The sequence below is a fragment of the Cnephaeus nilssonii genome (genome assembly GCF_951640355.1).
Source record: "Cnephaeus nilssonii genome assembly, chromosome: 6".
Taxonomy (NCBI): domain Eukaryota; kingdom Metazoa; phylum Chordata; class Mammalia; order Chiroptera; family Vespertilionidae; genus Cnephaeus; species Cnephaeus nilssonii.
The window spans coordinates 37,892,711-37,916,154 of record NC_137077.1 but is presented as its reverse complement, the minus strand read 5'-3'; the positions used below and the strand labels follow the sequence as shown (position 1 = coordinate 37,916,154).

At 41.3% G+C, this 23,444-nt stretch overlaps 1 protein-coding gene and 1 pseudogene across 2 annotated transcripts in view; one reads left to right on the top strand and one right to left on the bottom strand.

Annotated features, from left to right (window-relative positions):
* FGD4 (FYVE, RhoGEF and PH domain containing 4) overlaps positions 1-23,444 on the bottom strand; it is a 228,075-nt gene that overhangs the window by 95,244 nt on the left and 109,387 nt on the right. The gene's annotated exons all lie outside the window — the stretch shown is intronic.
* LOC307101970 (leucine-rich repeat-containing protein 34-like) overlaps positions 23,313-23,444 on the top strand; it is a 31,524-nt pseudogene continuing 31,392 nt past the window's right edge. The window contains exon 1 of the transcript in view: positions 23,313-23,435. The product of the transcript in view is annotated as a leucine-rich repeat-containing protein 34-like (transcript). The remainder of the gene's footprint in view (positions 23,436-23,444) is intronic.

Sequence of the window (23,444 nt, the reverse complement as noted above, 5' to 3'; positions counted from 1 at the left end):
TAGAGGCCCGATGCACGAAATTCATGCACGGGAGTGGGGAGGAGTGTCCCTCAGCCCAGCCTGCACCCTTTCCAATCCGAGACCCCTCAGGGGAAGTCCGACTGCCAGTTTAGACTCGATCCTGCAGGGATCCAGGACTGCTGGCTTCTAACCGCTCACCTGCCTGCCTGCCTGATCACCCCTAACTGCCTCTGCCTGCCTGCCTGATCGCCCCTAACATCTCTGCCTGCCTGCCTGATCCCCCTAACTGCTCTCCCCTGCAGCCTGATTGCCCCTAATGGCCTCTGCCTTGGCCCCACCACCGTGGCTTTGTCCAGAAGATGTCTGGTCTAATTAGCATATTACCCTTTTATTAGTATAGATTAGTACTATAAGCAATCTTGATTCTTATCACCAGCCAGCAATGTGAACTTTGGCAAGTAAAAACCTGTAGGTTTCTTGGAACCACTGACACAGCGGACTTGGGGGTGCATTTGGTAAATTAACAGTGCTCTATAGAGTATCTTCAATTTCTTATTGGTCTAAATCCCATAGGCGTAGCATGCTTCTGATTCCATTGCCTTCCTAATATTTTTAGAAAAAAGGATCTTCCCCACCCATCTATTGCATGTCATCCAACAAGTCAATAGGGCATGCTTCCTGGTCAGTGGTGCTCAACCAGGATCCCCTGTGGGGCTGCAATACCTGGGCTGCACCCCAAGCCAATGGAACCATACACTCCGGGGCGAGGGGCCCAAGGATCATTGTGTTTTAAATCTTCACAAGTGATTCCAAAGTGCAGTCAAGGCTGAGCACCACACTTCCTGTTATCATGATAACAGGTTTGGATCAAATTAGTATCTGCAGGGGAAGTTAAATGAAATGAATTCAATAATTTTAAACTGTTAAACTGAAGTTTCACCAAAATTATACCCTAAAGTGGGGATATCATAGACTTGGTGAAATTTTAACAGGAATGACGTAGGCTCACAGCATCGCCTGACTCCTCTGAAAGTCACAGCCAATAGCCCAGCCAGCGTGGCTCAGTGGTTGAGCGTCAACCTGTGAACCAGGAGGTCATGGCTCGATCCCCAGGGTGGGGCGTGCAGAAGGCAGCCGATCAATGATTCTCTCTCATCACTGAATTTTCTGTCTCCCTCTCCCTTCCTCTCTGAAATAAAAATGTATTTGAAAAGAAAAGTCACAGCCAATGCATTTCTGTCCAGTGTGAGGCCCTCTTCACCATGTGGTAGATAAAGTATGATTATCTGATTTTAGAAGCTACTACTAAAAATAACCTAGACCTCCCTGGTTTATACAAAAAGCTACCAATTAGGACTCTTGAGAATTCAGAACAGGGAGATGATTTCTGGCTGATGTAGAGTATGGCAAGCTCTGTTATGAAAGGAGAAACTTCTGAAACAATTAAAAACTTTTACTGACTTCATAAACTCTGAAAGAAATAAAAACAGATGTAAGAAAAGAACTTGAAGGGCAAGAGATAGTTGTGTGTGTGTTTTTTCTAAGAGCTATAGCCCACACTTATTTCCTCAAGATGTCTGGTTCATAAATTAACAGATTCTTGGCTTTTCCTCTTCCTTCTACCCACTGCCAAACTATTTTCCATTTACTCACAATAAATTTATCTGCAGATCCAAAAAGAAGAAGCAAACCAAAATGGCCAAGGTTTCATAAGGCTGCAAAAGGATGTTGCTAAAACCAAACAGAATTGTTTTAATTATCTTCATCACAAGCAACCAAGAATGGGCTACTGTTTCTCTTCACAAAAGGGAATATACATGCTTTTTCTAAACAAATCCTTCCTGACCTTGCTTGGATTTTTATTAATTTTGTAACTGCTTTTCTGGTTTTATTTTTCTGAACTTGATTTCTCTAAGCCTGATTCCCAGCAGCTAAAACATCCCAGCCTAACATTCTCTGTAAACTATTTTCTGGGCGTTTCTGCCTACTCATATTGCCTACTTAAAATTACTGGCCCATGTACACTTCTCAGCTCACTGTCCTCCAGCTCTTGGTTTTGCAGTTACTGACACTGTTCATGCACTTTTCAAACCGGTATTTAGCTTCACGGCAATAATGGAGAAAACGAACAAGTAGGAAAAGCTCCTTAAGGCCAGCCAGTTCTTCACGTTGAAAGCTACTTTTTTTTTTTTTAACGGTGCCAGTTCTATCCATGAACAGGGTCAGCCAAACCAGTTTTAAGAAGCAAGGGTGTATTAGTAAAACTAGAGGTCAAATTTTAACATAATAATTTATTTAAGTTGGACCGTGAGAAAGTTATTTAACTTCCTTATAAATTAGGAGAAGTTTTTACTGCTCTAGTGACATTGCTTAGATACCGGTCACAGGTAGGTAGATATAGACTTCCAAATGCTTCTATTTGACGTGGCAACTTTTAAAGATATATCTGAACAAACTAGGTGGCTTTCTAAAATGGTCTTGGTGCCAGGCTCTCCTCTATTCCAACCCTCCTTGTCATATTGATACTCTCTCCTTTAAGACAAGCATGAATATAAATCCCCTCTTACTACAATTTTTACATTTCACATCTTACAAAGTTAGATATTTGCTTTCCTTACTCCCTGCTGTGTAATCAGACCAGCAGGCCTCATATTTTTCCACCCCGGCTAGATTCTAGACCAGGAGCACAATAGCATTGTGTGTTCAGCTTCTAACAGTGTAGAGGATTGTTTCAGTCATACAGAACTTAAAAAACAAATACTGCATCTAGCTTATGTATTATTTCCCATATTTTTTTTCTGGCTGACAGAGGAAGGAAGTTAGGAAGAAAAATAAGCCAATTCATCAAAGATAACCACTTTCCTAATTCTAAATTTTAAAACATTACATAAAGTGAGGTTTGGTTAAGTCTAATATGATTGCTCCAACAACAACAAAAAAAGTTGAACTATTTTATTCATTCACTGATAAAGCCCATCTTATTACTCCCTTCCTTAAAATTCTTTATGCAGAACTGCAAGCTCTGAAGGAAAACTCTAATTTTCATAAAGGACCCTTCACCATCAGACATCAACCTACCTTCCTATCTACCTCCTCACAGCCATACACCACTAATCCTCCCGCCACATTCCAATCTTCTCCATTCCTGGAACACATTATCCTCTTTTGTTATGTCTCTGCATAAGTTGGCTCCTTTAGCTTGATAGTCTTTCTTTAAACACATCACGTTCCAATGTCACCATTTTGGAGGACATTTTCTTGAATCATATGAAGGGTCAGTTGCTCCCCCTTTTCTATTCTCCAAACATGTCTTTCATACCTCTTCTATGGCATCTGTCATGCACAATCACTGCTTCTAGGTGTCTATGGTAGAAACAAACTTAAGCTTCCTTCAAGGCAGAAATATTAACCTTTTGCACTCGGATGTCGAGTGTGACTCGACACGGTTAGAATCGGTAGCAGCTCGATGAAAAAAGCAAGCAAGTGCAAAGGGTTAAAAGTTTCAGGATTGAGTCTAGTGAATACATTAATATTTTCTGTCTCTAAGCATGTCTTCTTACCATTGTCCTGTGACTAATAGTTAATCTATTTTGAACTAAAGAGGTATACAAAATACCTTCTTTGCTCAATATTCTTTTTCAGTACTTGCTAATTTACACTCTAAATTAGCAACTCTGATAAAAGTCAATCAAGAAACAAAATTCTGTTGGGCAATGTTAAAAGAGAAAAACTGATGATATTGCATATAAACTTGCAACTCCACCAGTTCAACAATCCTTGGCTTATAATCATTTTCAATCTTTTTATATTTCTTTTTACTATGTAATCAAAACAGATTTCATATTTCTAAGAAGCGATGTGATCTAACTATGTCATTATTATTCAGATTAAGAATATTCTTATACAGCAAATAATAATTCACAAAATTTAACTGTTAATTATAGGTTTTAAAATGCAGGTCAATTTCTAATTATCCAGATGGATTTAGAAATGAATTGCATGAGTATAAATATATAAATAATTCTCACACTTTAATTCATGCACTGGTTTTCTACCCCTTCAAATCAAGTTTTACAAGAACATTTAAAAGGAAACATTTTTAAATTGTTACATTATATTCTATCTTCTTTCTTTCCCTACCTCTTCAGGGGAGTTCAAAGAGTTAAATGCCTTCAGTGTAAGAGGAAAAAAATAAGAAAAAAATGCACACCCTTAATACATAGCAAACCGTCTTATATAGTTTTTCTTCATCTTGCCACAATTTTCTCCATGCAGACAATCTGTCCCCCAAATTTTTTGGTCTCACACTCCAAAAATCCTTCCATCTGTTTTCTTCTCTCCCAACAGAGGCCAATAATTAATAATCCAAACCATTTCTTTCTTTCTTTTTATTAATTTGAGAGGGGGGAGGGGGATTTGTTGCTCCACTTTCTTATGCATTCACTGGTTGCTCATTGTAGGTGCCCTGACCAGAGATCAAACCCCCAACTTTGGTGTATCTGGACAACGTTCTAACCCAGTGGTCGGCGAGCCGCGGCTTGCCGCTCTGTTGACTAATGAGTTTGCCGACCACTGTTCTAACCAATTGAGCTACCTGGCCAGGTCCCAAACCATTTCTAGTGGCCAAACCATCTCTTGAGCCCATCAGTAGACTCCAGTCTCATTACCCTCTCCTTATGCTCAGCTCTTTATAACTGATCAACTGGGCTTCTCAGGCCAATGAGAAACTCATTACTCAGATTCTGCTCAACAAGAGAGATCAGAAAGAAGTAGAATATTTACTCTTCAAAAGACAACTCAGGGGAAAAAACAGAAAACACTATAAATATTTATAATTAACTTCTCTTACATTCCTGCTCATTTAGCTTTAAATTTGCAAACAGAAAAGGTCTATGAATATTAGAAATATATTCATTCATTCAGCAAATATGAAATACCCAGTATCTATCAGTACCCAGTATAAACCCTTGAGATATAGCAGTGAACCACACAACAACAAGCATTTCTATAACATGCTAGATGTAATATAGTGCTAAGAGGCCTGGCTGGTGTGGCTCAGTGGTTGAGCATCGACCTATGAACCAGGAGGTCAGAGTTCGATTCCCAGTCAGGGCACATGCCCAGTTGTGAGCTTGATCCCCAGTGTGGGGCGTGCAGGAGGCAGCCAATTTAATGATTCTCTCTTATCATTAATGTTTCTTTCTCTCCTTCTCCCTTCCTCTCTAAATCAATAAAAATATATCTATAATATAAAAGTGTAATATGCTAATTAGACCAGACGTCCTTCTGGACGAAGCCAGGGCTGTGAGGGAAGCCCGGGTCCCGGGTGCCAGAGGGAAGCTGGTGCCAGCAGCCAGGGGAAAGGAAGGCCTACTCTTGCACGAATTTCGTGCATCAGGCCTCTAGTCCTACCTAATAGAGTAATATGCAAATTGACCACACCTTTGCTACGCCTAAGCTACGCCCACCAGCCAATCAGGAGCAAATATGCAAATAAACCCAACCAAGATGGCTACAGCCACTGAGAGTGGGAGGGAGGCTTGGGTTTCCGCGGTAACAAAAGAAGCCAAGCTTTCCATGCCTCCTGTTGCCGGCCTAAGCCTCCACTCAAGGCTACAAAGTTTCAATTATAGAAGGTGAATTAACTCCAACAGAAATCGCTGCTGGCTGCGGAGCAAGCAGCAGGCTTGGCTTTGCTCCAGGCTACAAAGTTTCAATTGTAGAAGGGAAATAAATTCCAGATACCAGGGCCTCCTCTTGGGTCACCGGCCTGCAAACCACCACAGGCCCCTCGCTCAGGCCGCCCCACACCCCAAGGGAACCCCCACCCTTCAGGGCAAACCAGTCAGCCCCTACCCATGCACCAGGCCTCTATCCTATCTAATAAAAGAGTAATATGCAGATTGACCATCACTGCAACACACAATATAGCTGCCCCCATGTGGTCAAAGATCCTGCCCCCATGTGGACACAAGATGGCCACCACAAGATGGCCAGCAGGGGAGGGCAGTTGGGAGGCACCCGGCCTGCAAGGGAGGGCAGTTGAGAAGGACCAGGCTTGCAAGGGAGGGCAGTTGAGAGGGACCAGGCCTGCAAGGGAGGGCAGTTAGAGGCGATCAACCCTGCAGGGGAAGGCAGTTAGGGATGACCAGGCCGGCAGAGGAGGGAAGTTGGGGGCAAACAGGCTGGCTGGGGATCAGTTAGGCATCAATCAGGCTGGCAGCGGAGTGGTTAGGGGGTGATCAGGCTGGCAGGCAGAAGCGGTTAGGGGCAATCAGGAAGGCAGGCAGGTGATCAGTTGGGAGCCAGCAGTCCTGGATTGTGAGAGGGATGTCCGACTGCCTGTTTAGGCCCGATCCGGGATTGGGCCTAAACGGGCAGTCGGACATCCCTCGAGGGGTCCCAGATTGGAGAGGGTGCAGGCTGGGCTGAGGGACATTGCCGCCCCCCCCCCGTTGCACGAATTTCGTGCACTGGGCCTCTAGTTAAAAAATAAAGTGCTATGAGGAAAATAAAGCTGAGTCAAGGAACTAGAGAGTGCTATTGTGTAAAGGGCTGCTATTGTTTGTAAGAAGTTCCAGGAAAGCTTCTCTGAACAGATGACAGCTGAGTAGAGACATGAAGGGAGTGAGACACACAAATATTTGGGGGATTAGCTTTCCCAGCAAAGGGTAAAACTACAAAAGTCCCAACAGTAACATAGTCAATGATGTGTTTATAGGGAAATAAGGAAGACGACACAGGTAGAGGAGAATGAGCAGGGAGGAGGCAGCCTGGCATTGAGGTCAGAGAGTTCACAGGACGGGACAGGTACGGCCTTGCATATCACGGAGAGGACAGAGATGGAACCCACTGGAGGGTTGAGCAGAGGAGTGACAATAATCAGTTTTCACTCAGGCTGCTGGGTTGAGAAGAGACTTCAGAAGGTCAATGGTAGGAAGAAGCTACTGAAGTAATTCAAGGGAAAGTTAAGTGTGGCTAGAACCAGGGAGGCATTATGCTATGGTCAGTGTGATGTCTTTTAAGCAGGATTTGTCAACAATTTAATATGTATAAGGGAAAATATTCAAGCAAAGACTAAGGACTTTGGCCTAAACATTAAAAAAAAAAAAGTTATATAATGATATGGAGAAAACTGAGCCCATAGTGAGTTTGTGTTTTTATTTTTAATTTTAATTTTTTTTTTAAATCTTGTTTGTATTCATTCTCTAAGAAGGGGAAATAATCCTTTTCTCTCCACCAGGTTTTCATAATCACCAAGTAGAATGACCAACTAATGCTGTATTTCTTGTCAAAGACATTTTGCTTTTGCCTGCTTCAACATATGGCCAAGTAACTACAGACCTCGGTCATTTATAGAAAAATCACCTTAGAAGAGTCTGATCTAAGCAGGGCTTACCAGGTACTGTGGTAGAGGGTCAGTCAGACAGCATTTAAATCAGGGTGAAGCCCGGCTGTTGTTGCTCAGTGGTTAGCATCAACCTGTGACCCAGGAGGTCATGGTTTGATTCCCGGTCAGGGCACATGCCCAGATTGTGGGCTCGATCCCCAGTGGGGGCATGCAGGAGGCAGCCGATCAATGGTTCTCTCTCATCATTGATGTCTTTCTCTCTCTCTCACTCACCCTCCCTCTCTGAAATAAATAAAATATATATATAAACGCAGGGTGAAGACTTTACAAATATATTTCAGACCAATACAAATTAGCTCCCTATTTTATAAGGAAGAAAGAGCTCAGAGAGTAAAGATGATAAATCAGACACGGTAGGGATGGGTAGGTCTATAAGCACCTAGGAAAAGGGCATTTTATTTTCAGAATGAATGTTGTTCTAATGTCTAAGGAGAGTTGGTCAAATTTAAATCTTAATTTTGGATTGCACTTTAATTTACATACAGTTTGGATACATATCAAGGACAATATTATCATCCTGCAAAGACAGAAACAATACTTCCTACTGAGTCATTCATCACAATCTATTTTTCACTGTTCAGTTTTTGCATGATTTTGCCTACAAGCACAGGTTTTAAAAAGAAAAGTTTCTTCAAATAAAAAAAAACGACAAAACTTTTACAAACAACATGTATACTAAATATGTATATTTGCACTTTTTTCTGAGGCAATAAAAGAACCCAGTAGTGTGGGTAGGAAGTGCCCACTACATTACTGTCTTTTCAGTTTAAAAAAACTTCAAAGGAACTTCTAAAGCCACCTCTTTGCAGCAATGTCACTACAGGGAGTTGTCCATTACTAGAGAAAATTCTAGTAGCAGTTCTTCCTTCCGTGGAGAGCTGCCTTCCAGGAGGGAATACTAATCCTCTCTCATCATCCCTAACTGAAGATTGAAGAAGAAGAAACAGAAGCTGCTTCAGGAGAAAAGAGAACTTCACTGATGGAGCAAGAAAGTACTTCCCTTTTGCTACATTAAAAATTTTTCATATTTGCTCTAGCCGGTTTGGCTCAATGGATAGAGCGTCAGCCTGCAGACTGAAGGGTCCTGGGTTCTATTCTGATCAACGGCACATGTCCGGGTTGCGGGCTTGATCCCCAGTAGGGGGCGTGCAGGAGGCAGCCAATCAATGATTCTCATCATTGATGTTTCAATCTCTCTCTCCCTCTCCCTTCCTCTCTCTGAAATCAATAAAAATATATTTTAAACAAACTTCATATTTAGAATGCAATGATAAACCATGAAGAGATCATAGGAATTTTGAACTTTATGCAAAAATGGTGGAAACCCTGCAAAGAAATCGAGGCCCCTGCCTGGATGGTAGAGGAAACCAGGGCAGGCAGGGAGGGACCGGGCTACTCATGCTCTAGCCAGGCTGGGACCTGGGAACAGAGCCAGCCCAGCGATGCAGCTGCAGGCTGCAGTCCTGGGACCCATCCCACCCCTGGGCTTCCACACAAAGTTGGAAGAAGCCCCTCTGAGGAAAAGTAACACCACAAGGAAGAGAATCCTGGTAACTCTGAAGACTGCCTGGTCCAAGTTCAGTCTGTCTTATTTAGCGGTGTAAACATTCTTCAGGAAGGTTTGTATCCATTCAGAAACAATGGGGAAAATAGCTACACAAACTAACCCATTTCAGTTTTTAAAAATATCTGTAGCAAACAGACTGGCGAATCTCAGAGGGAAGGTGGGGGTGGGTGGGAAGAGATGAACCAAAGAACTTGTATGCATGTATGCACAACCCATGGACACAGACAATAGGGTGGGGAAGGCCTGGGGCAGGGGGAAGGGGGGAGGGGCGGGAATGGGCCAGAACGGGCGTCCTCAAACTACGGCCCGCGGGCCACATGCGGGTGTTTTTGCCCTTTTGTTTTTTTACTTCAAAATAAAATATGTGCAGTGTGCATAGGAATTTGTTCATAGTTTTTTTTAAACTATAGTCCGGCCCTCCAACGGTCTGAGGGACAGTGAACTGGGCCCCTGTTTAAAAAGTTTGAGGACCCCTGGGCTAGAAGGAGTCAATGAGGGGGAAAAAGGGGGACATGTGTAATACTTTCACAATAAAAATTAAAAAATATATACTTTTAGCAGAAATTTCCTATCACATGATTACATTTCTACCACACCATAGCATTTCATTCCTCTTTGAAAGAATCAATTTCTCATTAATATACTGTAAAATAGTGGAGGAAAAACAGTGGCTTCATAGCACTAACAATTTAAAATAACAAATCCATGCCTGTCTCTACAATGTTATCTTATAAGGAAAAACAAGTCACACCCACTCCCCTGAACTTTGCTAAAACAAGAAGATTGGGACTTTGTTTGTTTCAAGAGAACAGTGCTCCAAGCAGAAGTAGGGAAGGACTAGTGGCAAACATTTCTTAGCTTTGCTCAACACCAGAAACAGAAGAAAAAATGAAAACTTGCCTTCTTCTGCATGCAAACTTTCAAACGTTTCTAAATGTAAATGTTACCAAAAGAATGAGGCAGAGGAACGGACAGACAACTAAACAGATTCGAATTTCACGAGCCCAAAAGAAGCCTTCTGGAAGAGGCAAACCTCGCAGACACAGTACATATTTCTAATGCTGAAGTTGGAAAATAATGTGAACCTTATTCTTAGCTTTAAAACAAAGCCAAACTGCCGCTTGGATGTCCCTCAGCATACTGTACTCTACACGGACCCACACACCAGAAGGAAAAAAAAAACAAAAACAGGAGAAAGACACACTAGAAAATGAAACTACTTACCTTGGTCAGTGGACATGATTTCACATAGACTGATAATTAGCCTACTCTGGTTTGATAATAAAATATGTGGCTTCACTCTTTTAAAGTTCATGTGATAGGATCTCACTCCGGGCTTTAAAGCCTGTGGCAGACTGGAGATCACACACATCAGCCAGGAGCTCTGACCGGAGCACTTTAACTTCAAGGCATTCCTAGACCTCGCTGCTCAGAGACAACCTCATGCATAATATGCCACACCTCCCCAGAGGAAGGGCCGGCGGTGCAGTGTTTGTCATGAGACTAAGTATGTGAGGATGGAGAGACTGCTATTTATCACAGTAAAATAAACAACAACGGAGGCACATGGACGTCTCAAACACACTACAGATACATTTGGGAATAGGATGGTTAAGAAACGAATTCCTTCACCATTAGTAAGGGCCTAAAAAAGCTGACAAGAACACAGTTTGTTTCCACTGTAACTGGGTACAGAGGTTACAGATTCAGGATTCACAGGCTTAAGATGTTACAGTGTCATTCTGTGTGACCTCAAATGTTACTTTGCCACTTAGGACTTTCCATTTCAGCCCAGCTCGTGGATCTCGGTGAATCCATAGTGCAGAGTGAATAAATAGTTCTCATGAAACTTCCTAAGGAAACCAAGTTCCATATGTAATTTCAGCACACTGTTTTACTGGGTACAATATTTATTATTTCTTTTTGTATACCTTATAAGCGTATATCATTTCATCAGTACTTCAGGTCACTTGGGTGGCATTTTAACATGCATGGCCTGGTCCCAGCTCCCCCAGAATTTGTATTTCTCACAAGCTCCCAGGGGTCACTGACACTGCTGGGCTGGGACTGTATTTCAGGGACCACACAAGGAGAACTGCTGGTGCAGAGACTTGCTTGCTTCAAGGGTGAACAACTCACTCCCCCGATGGTCTAAAGCTCTGGTTCAATTGCACCTGCTTAGGAATTGCTTAAAGTCAGGGCAAGGGACAAGGCTTAGAATGAGGTCTGAGGGAGGCTTATGTGCATATTCAAATGGGACGCACAGGTACTTCTACCTACTCATCAGGAAGTGGGGTTACCAACTTGACAATTATGTGTGTGTTTTTAATTTTGTTTTTCAGTTTTATTTTCAGTATTATTTTATATTTGTTTCAGGTGTATAGTCATAGTGGTTAGAGAATCATATACTTTACAAAGTGATCCCCCTGATATTTCCAGTGCCCACCTGGCACCATACGTAGTTATTACAACACTAGAGGCCCAGTGCACAAAATTTGTGTGGGGGATGGAGGGGGGGGTCCCTCAGTCCAGCCTGCACCTTCTCCAACCCAGGACCCCTCAGGGGATGTCCTACTGCCTCTCGCAATCCGGGACCACTGGCTCCTAACCGCTCGCCTGCCTGCCTGCCTGCCTGCCTGATTGCCCCTAACCGCTCTACCTGCCTGTCTGATCGCCCCTAACCACCTCTGCCTGCCTATCTGATCGCCCCTAACTGCTCTCCTACAGGCCTGATCGCTCCTAACTGCTCCCCTGCTGGCTTGATCGCCCCTAACCGCCTCTGCCTTGCCCCATACCCGGGACCCAGGATTCCCTCCTCCGGCCAGCCGCAAGCACCCAGGACCCGGGCCGGCTTCACCCAAGCCAGCCACAGCCGCAGGGGACTGTGGGCAGGCGGCTTCACCCAGGCCGCAGGCGCTGGTGCCTAGGACCCCGGGGTGGGCGGCTTGTCCCTCTCCCGGGCCGCAGCCTAGCTGGTCCCCATTCCTCTCTCGTGAGCTCATTTGTGCCTGGCTGGTCCCCATTCCTCTCTCCCCAGTGTTGAGTGTCTGAGCCGTTATGGTGTGATGGCGTGAGGGCATGATGACTATTTGCATATTAGCTCTTTATTATATAGGATTATTGACTATATTCCCTATGCTGTGCTTTACATCCCTGTGACTATTTTCTAAACACCAATTTGTAGTTCTTAATCCCTTTACCTTTTTCACCCAGCCCACCAACCCCCCTCCCCTCTGGCAAGCATCAGCTTGTTCTATGAGTCTTTTTGTATTCTGCTCATTTATTTTGTTCTTTAGATTCCACATATAAGTTAAAATCATATGGTATTTGTCTTTCTCTGACTGACTTATTTTATTTAGCATAATACTGTCTAAGTCCATCTATGCTGTGGAAAATGGTAAGATTTCATTCTTTCTTATGGCTGAGTAATATTCCATTGCATATATGTACCATGAGTTTTTATCCACTTTCCTAGTAATGGGCACTTGGGTTGCTTCCATATCTTGGCTATTGTAAATAACACTGTATTGAACATAGGGTTGCATATATCTTTTCGAATTAGTGTTTTGGGTTTCCTTGGATATATATCCAGAAGTGAAATTGTTGGTTCATTATCAACTTCATAATTCTTAATAAATTTGTTTGCATATTAGGTATGAATAGATTTTTAAACTAATCTAAAAAGAATAGACATTAGAGAAAAGGAGTCATAGAAAGAGAAGAACTCTGAATTGCCTTTTATTTCCTTCACAAACTCTATCCGTGTGTTTAAATTTCTCCGTGGCAGGAAAACTGTTTGCATGTGATTCCAAGACCACTTAGCCTTGGCAAATTTCAGTAATGTAAAAAACAGAATGCTTTCCTGTCATAAAAATGCCCCAACTTCTGTACTTCCTGAGTTTGATAGCAATGTTTAAATTACAATCTCAGGTTTGGTTTTTCAAACAAATACCATTTCTTTTTTGGGGGCCGACGTTTACTTTGTGCCAGGTGCTATGTTAAGCACTTTCCATGTGGCATTTCATTAAATCCTCACTATAAGGTAATAATAACTCATCACAATTTTACAGAAGAGAATCACTCTTCTGTAAATGGCATAATATAGGTAAGATAAGAATAAAATTTATTAGCATTTTTCAAATGAGAAAACTAGGTTTAAGAGGATAAAAATCTTGGCCAAGGACACTAGTAAAATAACCTTTAAGAAATTTAATTCACTTTTAACACAATAAATTAAGATATAATGGAATCCATGCTGACTCTCTATAGATGAAAACTACTAAACCAAAATATGATTTATAGCTTAGAAAGTTTTAATTTTAAAGATAAAATACAACTACTGCCAGTGATTTTCATTGTCCACAAGTGGATAAACTGCAATTGTATTCAGTATCTACCAAAAACTAGTAAATAAACTCTAAGCTTCCCATTAGTAGCCACGGCAGTTTTTATAAAGTTAAACATGCATTTTCTTATGACCCAGCATTCACATTCCTCGGGTACTCGTCCAAATGAAAGGAACACTAACATTCACACGAAAACCTGTACATGAATGTGTACAGAAGCTTTATTCATAATCAGCAAAACCTGGAAATTGGGTCAATTGTCCTTCGATGCACAAATGGATAAGCCAACTGTGTGAAATCTACCCAAAGGCATAGCACTCAGCAATAAACAAGGACACTCGCACGTACATTAAAAAGAAGTCGCCTTAAAAGGCTGCGTAGATATGATTCAACGTGCAGATGACATGATACTGTATATGGAGAACCCTAATGATTCAACCAAAAAGCAACTAAAAATGAAAAGTAAATGCAGTGAGGTAGCGGGATGTAAAATACATATCCAGAAATTGGTTGCTATTTTATACACCAATGATGAACTATGTGTAAGAGAAACTAAAAACACAGTCCCATTTATTTGATACAACTGCATCAAATAAAATAAAGCACATAGAAATAAACTTAACCCACAGCCATTCACAAAATACCCTGTGTACTGAAGACTTAGTGGGCCATCACTGGCCCTTATGCTTTTCCTCTAAGAACAGCAGGTTATTTACAAACTCTGCTGAAATAAAGAACTTAGAAGCCCAACAGTCACATGGTATTTCATAACTACTTTGTTTTTTCCTTATATGGAACTTACTTTACTTTTTATTAAAGGCTATCTCTATTATTTTCAATAACTTGCCAGTTCTAATGGAAATACCTAATCTAAAACAAAAATTTGCAACCTGTGCTTCCTGAATTAAAATTTATTTATCTACCATGTTTTAAAAAAAGGCAGTATGGGGGAAAAGGGACTAAGTTCTCTCCTCCACCATTTAAATTTTTTTAAATTTAAATATGATTTTACTGATTTTAGAGAGAGAAGAAGGGAGAGGGAAAGAGAGAAACATCTTTGATTGGCTGGGGATTGAGCCCGCAACCCGGACATGTGCCGTGGCTGGGAATCAAACTGATAACCTCGTGGTTCCTGGGTAGAAGCTCCATCCACTGAGCCACACCGGCTGGGCTGCTCCACCATTTTTTAAAAATATATTTTTATTGATTTCAGAGAGGAAGGGAGAGGGAGAGAAAGAGAGAAACATCAATGATGAGAGAGAATCATTGATCGGCTGCCTCCTGCATGCCCCCCACTGGGGATCGAGCCCACAACCCAGGCATGTGCCCTTGAACGGAATCGAAACCGGAACCCTTCAGTCCACAGGCCAACGCTCTGTCCACTGAGCCAAACCAGCCAGGGCTGCTCCACCATTTTTATTTAAAGCTACCCAGCACACCATCTGTCATATAATTGAAAATTTCCATGCACTAATGGCAAAGTTGGCTTTAATTATTATTTACTAATACACATTTTGGAAATAAAATAACAGGACAATTATATCAAGTGAATGTTAATATTTCACTTTGTTCAGCTAGAACAAGCTATAGGAAAAATAACAAGTGCTTCTGACTTTCAGTTATCCACTAAGAAGAAAGAGCCTCAGGCAGATTCTCCAGTGTTAACTGGAAGTCCATCTCCCTTTTTTATAGAACGAAACTCATCTGAATCTTAACCCATTTTGCACTCTTTAGTCTTCTAATAACAATCTAATAAAATTAAATAGCAATTTGGTATTAAAATGATGCCCTCATTGGCTTAAAAAACACAGCTTAATTTAAACAAAAAACACAACCAATTGATGCATAATTCTCATTTTGCATGTCTGCGAGCCTTAATGAAGTGAGGCCTGGAAATTCTTGAACACATGCCAGGCAAATCCTGTTGGTTGAATATTTTTGTACCAAACTATTTTTATACGGATCTTCAAAGCAAGCCTATTATCCCTGAATCTCTATTCTTTTTTTTTAATTCAGTGTAAATGTTTTATATTAATTCTTCAGTTAGATGTTCAGTTAACGTCCCAACCACCCAGTACAGTTAAAATAGACAGAAAACTTCAAACCAGGGTTCCTGGATGGATGACAACATAATCCTAGACTAAACTGCTGTCCATTCTGTTCTAATTCAATTCCATTACTCCATTACCACTTTGGAAGCCCATGGAGAGCAACACATCGTTCTGATGACATGTGACTAGGCATAATTTTATATTTTAGGTACTCTGTATGACTTAGGAGAAGGAACCTTATATCTGAAGTATCATCTGATTCTAATAATTCTCTTCCAATAAAAAGTATATAATCCTAGCAAATAAAATCACTTTCCTAACCCAAATTATGGTATTGATCCCCAAGTCCTGATTTATAGCCTGTCTGATCTTATGTGCATGGATTTCCTGCACCACACCACTCATTTCACATGTTTACTAGAACATACACAGTTCCGCGGTAAACACACTTTATGTTGGTGATATTTCTTCCATTTCGGCATTTCCTCCCATCATGGTCGACTCTTTTCTCTAAGTCTGGCATGACTTTTATCTAATTTTGCTTTTATACTAATCTGGGGTAATTCATTCAAAGCAGAAACAAAATTAATGGATAAATGTGGGGTTTGTTCCTTCTTTATTTATGAACATTATTATTTTTACGGAACTTTGGATTGCATGTGCTCGATGCTAAGTAGCTACCCTACATGGGGAGAGCTATGTATTTCCTGTAGGGAGATCACATTCACTTCATTAAGTAGTAATTCTGAGGTTTCAAATACTACAGTTCTCACCTTGCCACCATCTAGATTTCTCTTTCCTACTCAAAACTCTTAAATGAACTCATTCTTAGCGTTCATAACAACTTCACTAAAGAACATATACAAAGCCCTTAATATTATGCTGGTTTGCTCCATCCCTTCCTATCACAGTCATTCTGCCTCACCACCTCACCACAGAGTCGCTCTTTACAAATGCTTTCTCTAGCAATATAGCATCTCTTTCATCTGTACCTATCATGACAATGTCCACCTAGAGCGTTCTGGTGGGAGGCTGCCATGTATGGTGAGCAAAATATGACAGCAACAATTTAATAGGCACAGAAGTTCAGTAAAGAAGATGGAAGGGTTCCAGAAACGGATGGTGGTGATGATGGAAGAACAATGTGAATGTACTAAAGCCACAGAACTGTACTTTAGCCACTTATAAATGGCTAATAGGGTGTTATGTAACATATATTTTTTACTGCAATAAAATATATATATATATTGCAACTAGAATATTTTCTGCCATCAATTTATACTGCCCAATCAAGCTACTGCTACTGTGTCCCTATTTGTCCATGCTTATGAATTCCCTGCCATAGACTCTCTACTGCCTGTACTGTTCCCTTGCATTCTTCTCTTTCTTCATTATCTACTCTGGATAATTGACCTCTCGAGGGCTGAACTCCTCGGCCATGCAGAAGACCCTAAAAAGTCTATTTCCGGTACCAACCTCTCTTTTCAACTTCATGTTCTCACTTCCACATGTCTAGAAGCTAGCGACCTCCTCCAGTGAGGAAGGAAAGTTTGAACTCTATCTTGAAGGGTAAGTGAGATTTCACTAGGCAGCAAAAGGTGGGAAAGGATCTTATGTTGGGTCTGTGATGAGGAAATCTGTAGCAGATTTGACAACTTCATTCTGGCCTGCAGAAATGTCCCTCACTCACCACTGAGACCCTCCCGGGCTGCTTGCTGCACTTACCGTAGAATGAAATCCAAACTCCATACAAGACCTCAAGAATCTGTCTCCTCCTTACCTTTCCAGCCTCATCTCTTGCCACTGGGCTTTCAAAATATGTTCCCAAACCATGTTCCCTCCATCAATCACCATTTTTGAGAAGGAAGACAAGAAAAATGTTTTCTTTTCATAAATTTCCACAGGAACTTAACTATTATTTTTTCCAACTTTGAAATAATCATGCAGCTTCCAGAAAAGGCTCCTCTGAGGCTTTAAGAAAATAAAATGTAGGCTTTGCCCTTGCCAGGTCAGATAAAGGGTAAGGCACATCCAGTCTGGCTGCTACTTGGGAGAAAAGAGGAAAAGCTTTCATTTCTCTTTTTTGGATCAGCTGCCTCATACAGATTTCTTTTAATAACTGCCTTCCTTTCCCTAAGACCCAATGCACAGTTTATTGGCGTAACAGCAGCTGCTGAGGCCTTTTGTATTGGCCCAAATATTCTTAAAGGACAAACTCAGAGTGTGGAAAGAAAAGATACCCTAAATATAACCAGCACCATCCTGTCTTTGCCAATCATCCACTCTACCTATTTCTTGCCTTTTGTCCCACTGATAACGACACACATAACCATGTCCTTTCCTTTTCGATGCAATCTCAAAAGTATATTTCTGGAATAAAGGAAGTTCCAAAGGAAGAAAGAATCATAGTAGATCCAGATTTCAGTAAACTTTCAGATAATTTATCTTAAGTTACTGCCTTTGTGGTCGGAAATAAGATCAAGGATAAAAAGGGAACTAATTTTTTTTTTTTAATTCTATTTTCATCATATGGGCCTTAACTGATAAATGGGTACTTGATAAATTATAAATTTATTTGCGTGAAAATTTCAAATTATTATCCTAGCAATCTATGTATGTGAACTTTACCAATAATGATGGAACATAAACAGGTTTCAATATTACACTAAGAATTATAAAATATCCATACAGTCTTTTAAAACTTTAGTTTATACATTAATCACTAGTATAACTCAAGATAAACAATCTTATATTAGTAAACAGCTCACTGTCTATAGAGTGTGGCAGATCTTTATCCTCTACACAGGGTAGCAAAGGCTAATGCATATAGCATCTAGGACGATAACTCAAATGGGTAAGGATACAGGTTTAAAACAATATGAATTAAGATTCACTTGTGGCAAACTGTTGAATGATTTTTTTAATTTAAATTTTAAAACTCAAACACACTGGGTGGCCAAAGAAAACTATAAATTTGAGGGCCCCTTCTAAAATTGTTTTATCTGCTTATTTACAAAGAATTCTTGAGCCCCTACTTTGGAACACAATATATTAAACATGGCACACTGTGAGGCACTTGGGAATTTTTTTTTTTAATATATTTTATTGATTTTTTACAGAGAGGAAGGGAGAGGGAGAGAGAGTTAGAAACATTGATGAGAGAGAAACATCAATCAACCACCTCCTGCACACCCCCTTAATGGTGATGTGCCCGCAACCAAGGTACATGCCCTTGACTGGAATCGAACCTGGGACCCTTGAGTCCGCAGGCCAATGCTCTATCCACTGAGCCAAACCAGTTAGGGCCACTTGGGAATTTTTAAGAAAGTCTTGCCCTAACCGGTTTGGCTCAGTGGATAGAGCATCGGTCTGCGGACTGAAAGGTCCCAGGTTCGATTCCGGTCAAGGGCATGTACCTTGGTTGCGGGCACATCCCCGGTAGGAGGTGTGCAGGAGGCAGCTGATCGATGTTTCTCTCTCATCGATGTTTCTGGCTCTCTATCCCTCTCCCTTCCTCTCTGTAAAAAAATCAATAAAATATATTTAAAAAAAAAAAAAAAAGAAAGTCTTGACCATCACTTTCCTATAATCTAATTTTCTTTCAGCCACGTTATTTTTTTCCATGCCTATGGCCTTTAAGGTCTTCACATATGACTAATCTCACTATCCCCTGTGGATCTCCCTTGAACACTTATTTACAACTGTAATTAAATGTTCAATGTCCTTGTTTAGCATTTGTCTTCCCTACTATTCCCAAAGCTTCTGGAAAGCAAGGACCATGAATGTCTTGCTCATTATTATGGGCCCCATGTACACAGTGTCAGGCACTTAATACAATCTCATTAAGTGGTCCCTTCCAAGGAGTCAAAGGGAGAGCTGACAAGTAAAATGGTGATTGGGAAGTTTGGTTGGGATCCAATTATTGTTGTAGGTGCATAGAGGAGGGTCAGGGAAGGCTTTCTAGAACAGTATCTTCAAACTTTTGATGACATATCCCTCTCAGTATGCAATCTGGATATTGCACTCCCATGTATGTACGCACTTGTGTATAAATTAAACACAACAACTACTGCCCTAAAATGACTAGTGAAAAACACAAAAAGAGAACTTAAAATAGGATGAGATAAAGAGAAAATAACTATTCTTTGAGAAAACAATGGGAATTTTAAAATCTTGGTTAATATTTCATGATTCAGCTATTTGAAAGAACAGATCTAAGTCAGTTTACTGCCATACTTGGCTTTAATGATTGCCCTACCTGGGAAAGCATCCTGGGCTGCATTTGCTAAATAATGATACATTTCAAAATCCCATCTGCCAATCATGCACAGGTTTTCCTTGAAATCTCTCTAGTCAATTTCCATCTACCTTGATGTCTTGGAACTTTTTTGTTGTTGTTGTTGTTGTGAAAAATTTGGTCTAGGGGACATCTGTAATACTTTCAACAATAAAGATAAATTAAGAAAATAATAATAATAATAAACACTTATTGAAAAAAATTTGGTCTACACCCTACTACCACGATTTCAAAGATTTTAAAACAAGACTAAAAAAATGTATATTTATGTTTGAATGTGTGCACAGAAGTGAGGGTCTTAAAAATAAAAACAATAAAAGATTCATAATAATTTTGGTGATAAAATTACACAATATTGGAAACATTTCCAAACAATCATTTCAAAAATGCTCTGTCCAGCAAGCACATTCCTCTGCTGACTGCATTTACTTCACTCACTCAAATCTCATCTTTACCTCAAAAGGACAGGTTGTATTTATTTTTTTCAAATATATCTGCTGGGTAAGAACCTGCTAAATATGTACTGACAGACACTTGTCTTCACAGGAGAGGTTAGTGAATGGGGAACATCTGTGTTTTTGTGTGTAAAAGTAAAAGATACAATTCTTTGTCCTGACAACTCATTTAAGTACTGTGCCATTATATAACCTACAAATCTGTGGGGTGGATGGCGGGGGGGTGGGGGGGGTACAAAAGATGTTTATGGTCTCTTATTTCCAAGCATTCTCAGAATTCCATTAAAATCTCAGTCTGTTTAATCAGCTAAACCTAAAACGCCATGGGCAGAAAGGACACAAGCTGCCATGGTCTTCTCCCATCCTTCCTCTGGAATTCCTCACATGCACCTGCTATACTAACTACACTTGACACATACACTGAATAAAGGTGGTAGAATAAGTCCATAAGTGTTAGAAATGGTAAGGTGTTTAAAAAAAACCACACACACCAAAACTCCTTAGGGAAAATGTTCCAAGTTCTAGGATCAGCTTCCCACACTACGATGGACTGTCTTTGGTTCATCTTCTGGGGTATATGTATAACCCTTCCCGGACCATTGCTTGGGAGAAGGCAACTTATGGAAGATAATTAGTATTTATGTTCCCAGATAGTTTTTCACAGGTTCTTGCACATTTCATCTAATAATCCTTTGATCCTCGAGTTATTATAGAAATTGATGTCAAAAAGCTGATATAAATGCTATTGTACCCATGTTATAATGGTGATAAATGCATAAACCATAAATGCTACAAATAAAAACACTAAAATAATTTGAAAAAATACACAAAAAAACCCTCCATAATTATTTTAAATTGAATTCTTCTAAAACTTGACTCATATCTCCAGATCATTCTAGATGATATGAAGACTACCTAAACCAATGGTGTGATTCTAGGTTATCAATTATAATAATGAAAAATTAAGAAAATATCATAGAATTGAGGATGCCATTACATTTTCATCTAAAAGTAATTGTGAATAATACTGGCAAAGATATGTTTGAAAAAGAATGTCATTCCCATACTAAAAGATAGTTAAATCTGGCCAGTGTTGCTCAGTGGTTGAGCGTCAACCTATGAACCAGGAGGTCACCGCTCAATCCCCAGTGTGGGGCATGCAGGAGACAGCCAATCCGTGATTCTCTCTCATCATTGATGTTTCTATGTCTCTCTTCCTTTCCCTTTCTTTCTGAAATCAATAAAAACATTTTTTTAAAAGATAGTTAAAACATCACTTTTAAGCGTTGGATTAGAATAAACACTTTTAAATGATAAGATCTAATCCTGAAGAAATTGTCGTCTCAAGCACCCGCAGTGGCAGGTAAATTAAAACAGTCACTGAGGAGGATATATATGAATGCAATGTCATTTGGAACAGGGAAAAAGCAATTTAACAGTGTAACAAAATTATTTTTATAATTATACTCTCTTCCCTAAGACAAGGTCAGTTTGAAGAACACAGAAGCCACAAAATATCTGCTAATTTAAATAAGTTAATAAAGAAGCTTTACTAAGCATTTAGGCACTTTTTTGAGTACTCACTAAAATCACATGAGACCTGAACTTGCTCAATTTAAATTATGGTCATTTTCAGATCAATTACAGTATTACTAGTATATAGTAATGTTCCCTAAATATGTCATAGATATATGTTGATTACATAAAATTATCATCTCAAACCAAAGTACTAAGTTTACCATTCCTTTCTTCATTTGAATAATGAATTAAAGTTTTGGTACATGCATAAGTCAGTCATTTTACTAGAAGAAATTTTTCTCTTATCATATATCCTCCTACCTAATAAAAGAGTAATATGCAAATTAACCATCACTCTGCTACACCCACCAGCCACACCCACCAGCCACACCCACCAGCCAATCAGAGCAAGTATGCAAATAAACCCAACCAAGATGGCTACAGCCACAGAGAGCAGGAGGGATTTGGGTTTCCCAGGCAATGGAGGAAGCCAAGCTTTACGCCTGCCTTTGCCGGTCTATGCCTCCACTCAAGGCTACAAAGTTTCAATTATAGAAGGTAAACAAATCCAAACAGAAATGGCGGCAGCCACGGAGCTGGAAAGAGCGGGAGGCTAGGGTTGCAAAGCTTTCCACACACCCTGGCCAGCCCAGGCCTCCACTCCAGGCTACAAAGTTTCAATTATAGAAGGTAAATAACCCCCAACAGAAATAGCTGCCGCCATGGAGCGAGCAGGAGGCTTGGCTCTGCTCCAGGCTACAAAGTTTCAATTGTAGAAGGTAAATATATCCCAGATACCAGGGCCTCCACTTGGGTTGCTGGGGTGCGTGGCCAGCCTGCAAACCACAACAGGCCCCTCGCTCAGGCTGCCCCACGCCCCAAGGGAACCCCCACCCTGATCTGGGACACCCTTCAGGGCAAACCAGCTGGCCCCCACCCGTGCACCAGGCCTCTATCCTATCTAATAAAAGAATAATTTGCAGATTGGCAATCACTCCAACACACAAGATGGCTGCCCCCATGTGGTCAAAGATCCTGCCCCCATGTGGACACAAGATGGCCACCACAAGATGGCCTGCAGGGAAGGGCAGTTGGGGGCGATCAACCCAGCAAGGGAGGGCAGTTGGAGGCGATCAACTCTGCAGGGGAGGGCAGTTAGGGGTGACCAGGCTGGCAGAGGAGAGAAATTGGGGTCACACAGGCTGGCAGGGGAGCAGTTAGACATCAATCAGGCTGGCAGGAGAGTGGTTAGGGGGTGATCAGGCTGGCAGGCAGAAGCGGTTAGGGGCAATCAGGAAGGAAGGCAGGCGAGCAGTTGGGAGCCAGCAGTCCTGGATTGTGAGAGGGATGTCAGATTGGAGAGGGTGCAGACTGTGCTTAGGGACGCCCCCGCCCCCGTGCAAGAATTTCGTGCACCGGGCCTCTAGTATATATATAAAAGCCTAAGCAACTGGATGACCGGCTGAATGGCTGGTAGCTATGACATGCACTGACCACCAGGGGTCAAACGCTCAATGCAAGAGCTGCCCCCTGGTGGTCAGTGTGCTCCCACCCAGGAGCGCTGCTCAGCTGACAGACAGATACCAGGCACTGGGCCGTCGGCTGGCGAACGCCGCTGTGGCGGCGAGAGCCTCTCCCACGGACACTCCCCCTGTGCACTGGAGTGGTGGTGGCAGAACCGTGGCGGTAGGCGCAGAGGAGCCAGGATGAGCGGGAGCGGCACAGCACCCAGCCCGGGCTCGGGCTCCTCCCTGGTCACCTGCTGCTTTGTGTACTACTTTGTGCTATGTGGGATCGAGGTGGACAGCGGGCTGGAGCCCAACGAGCTGGTAGGTAAG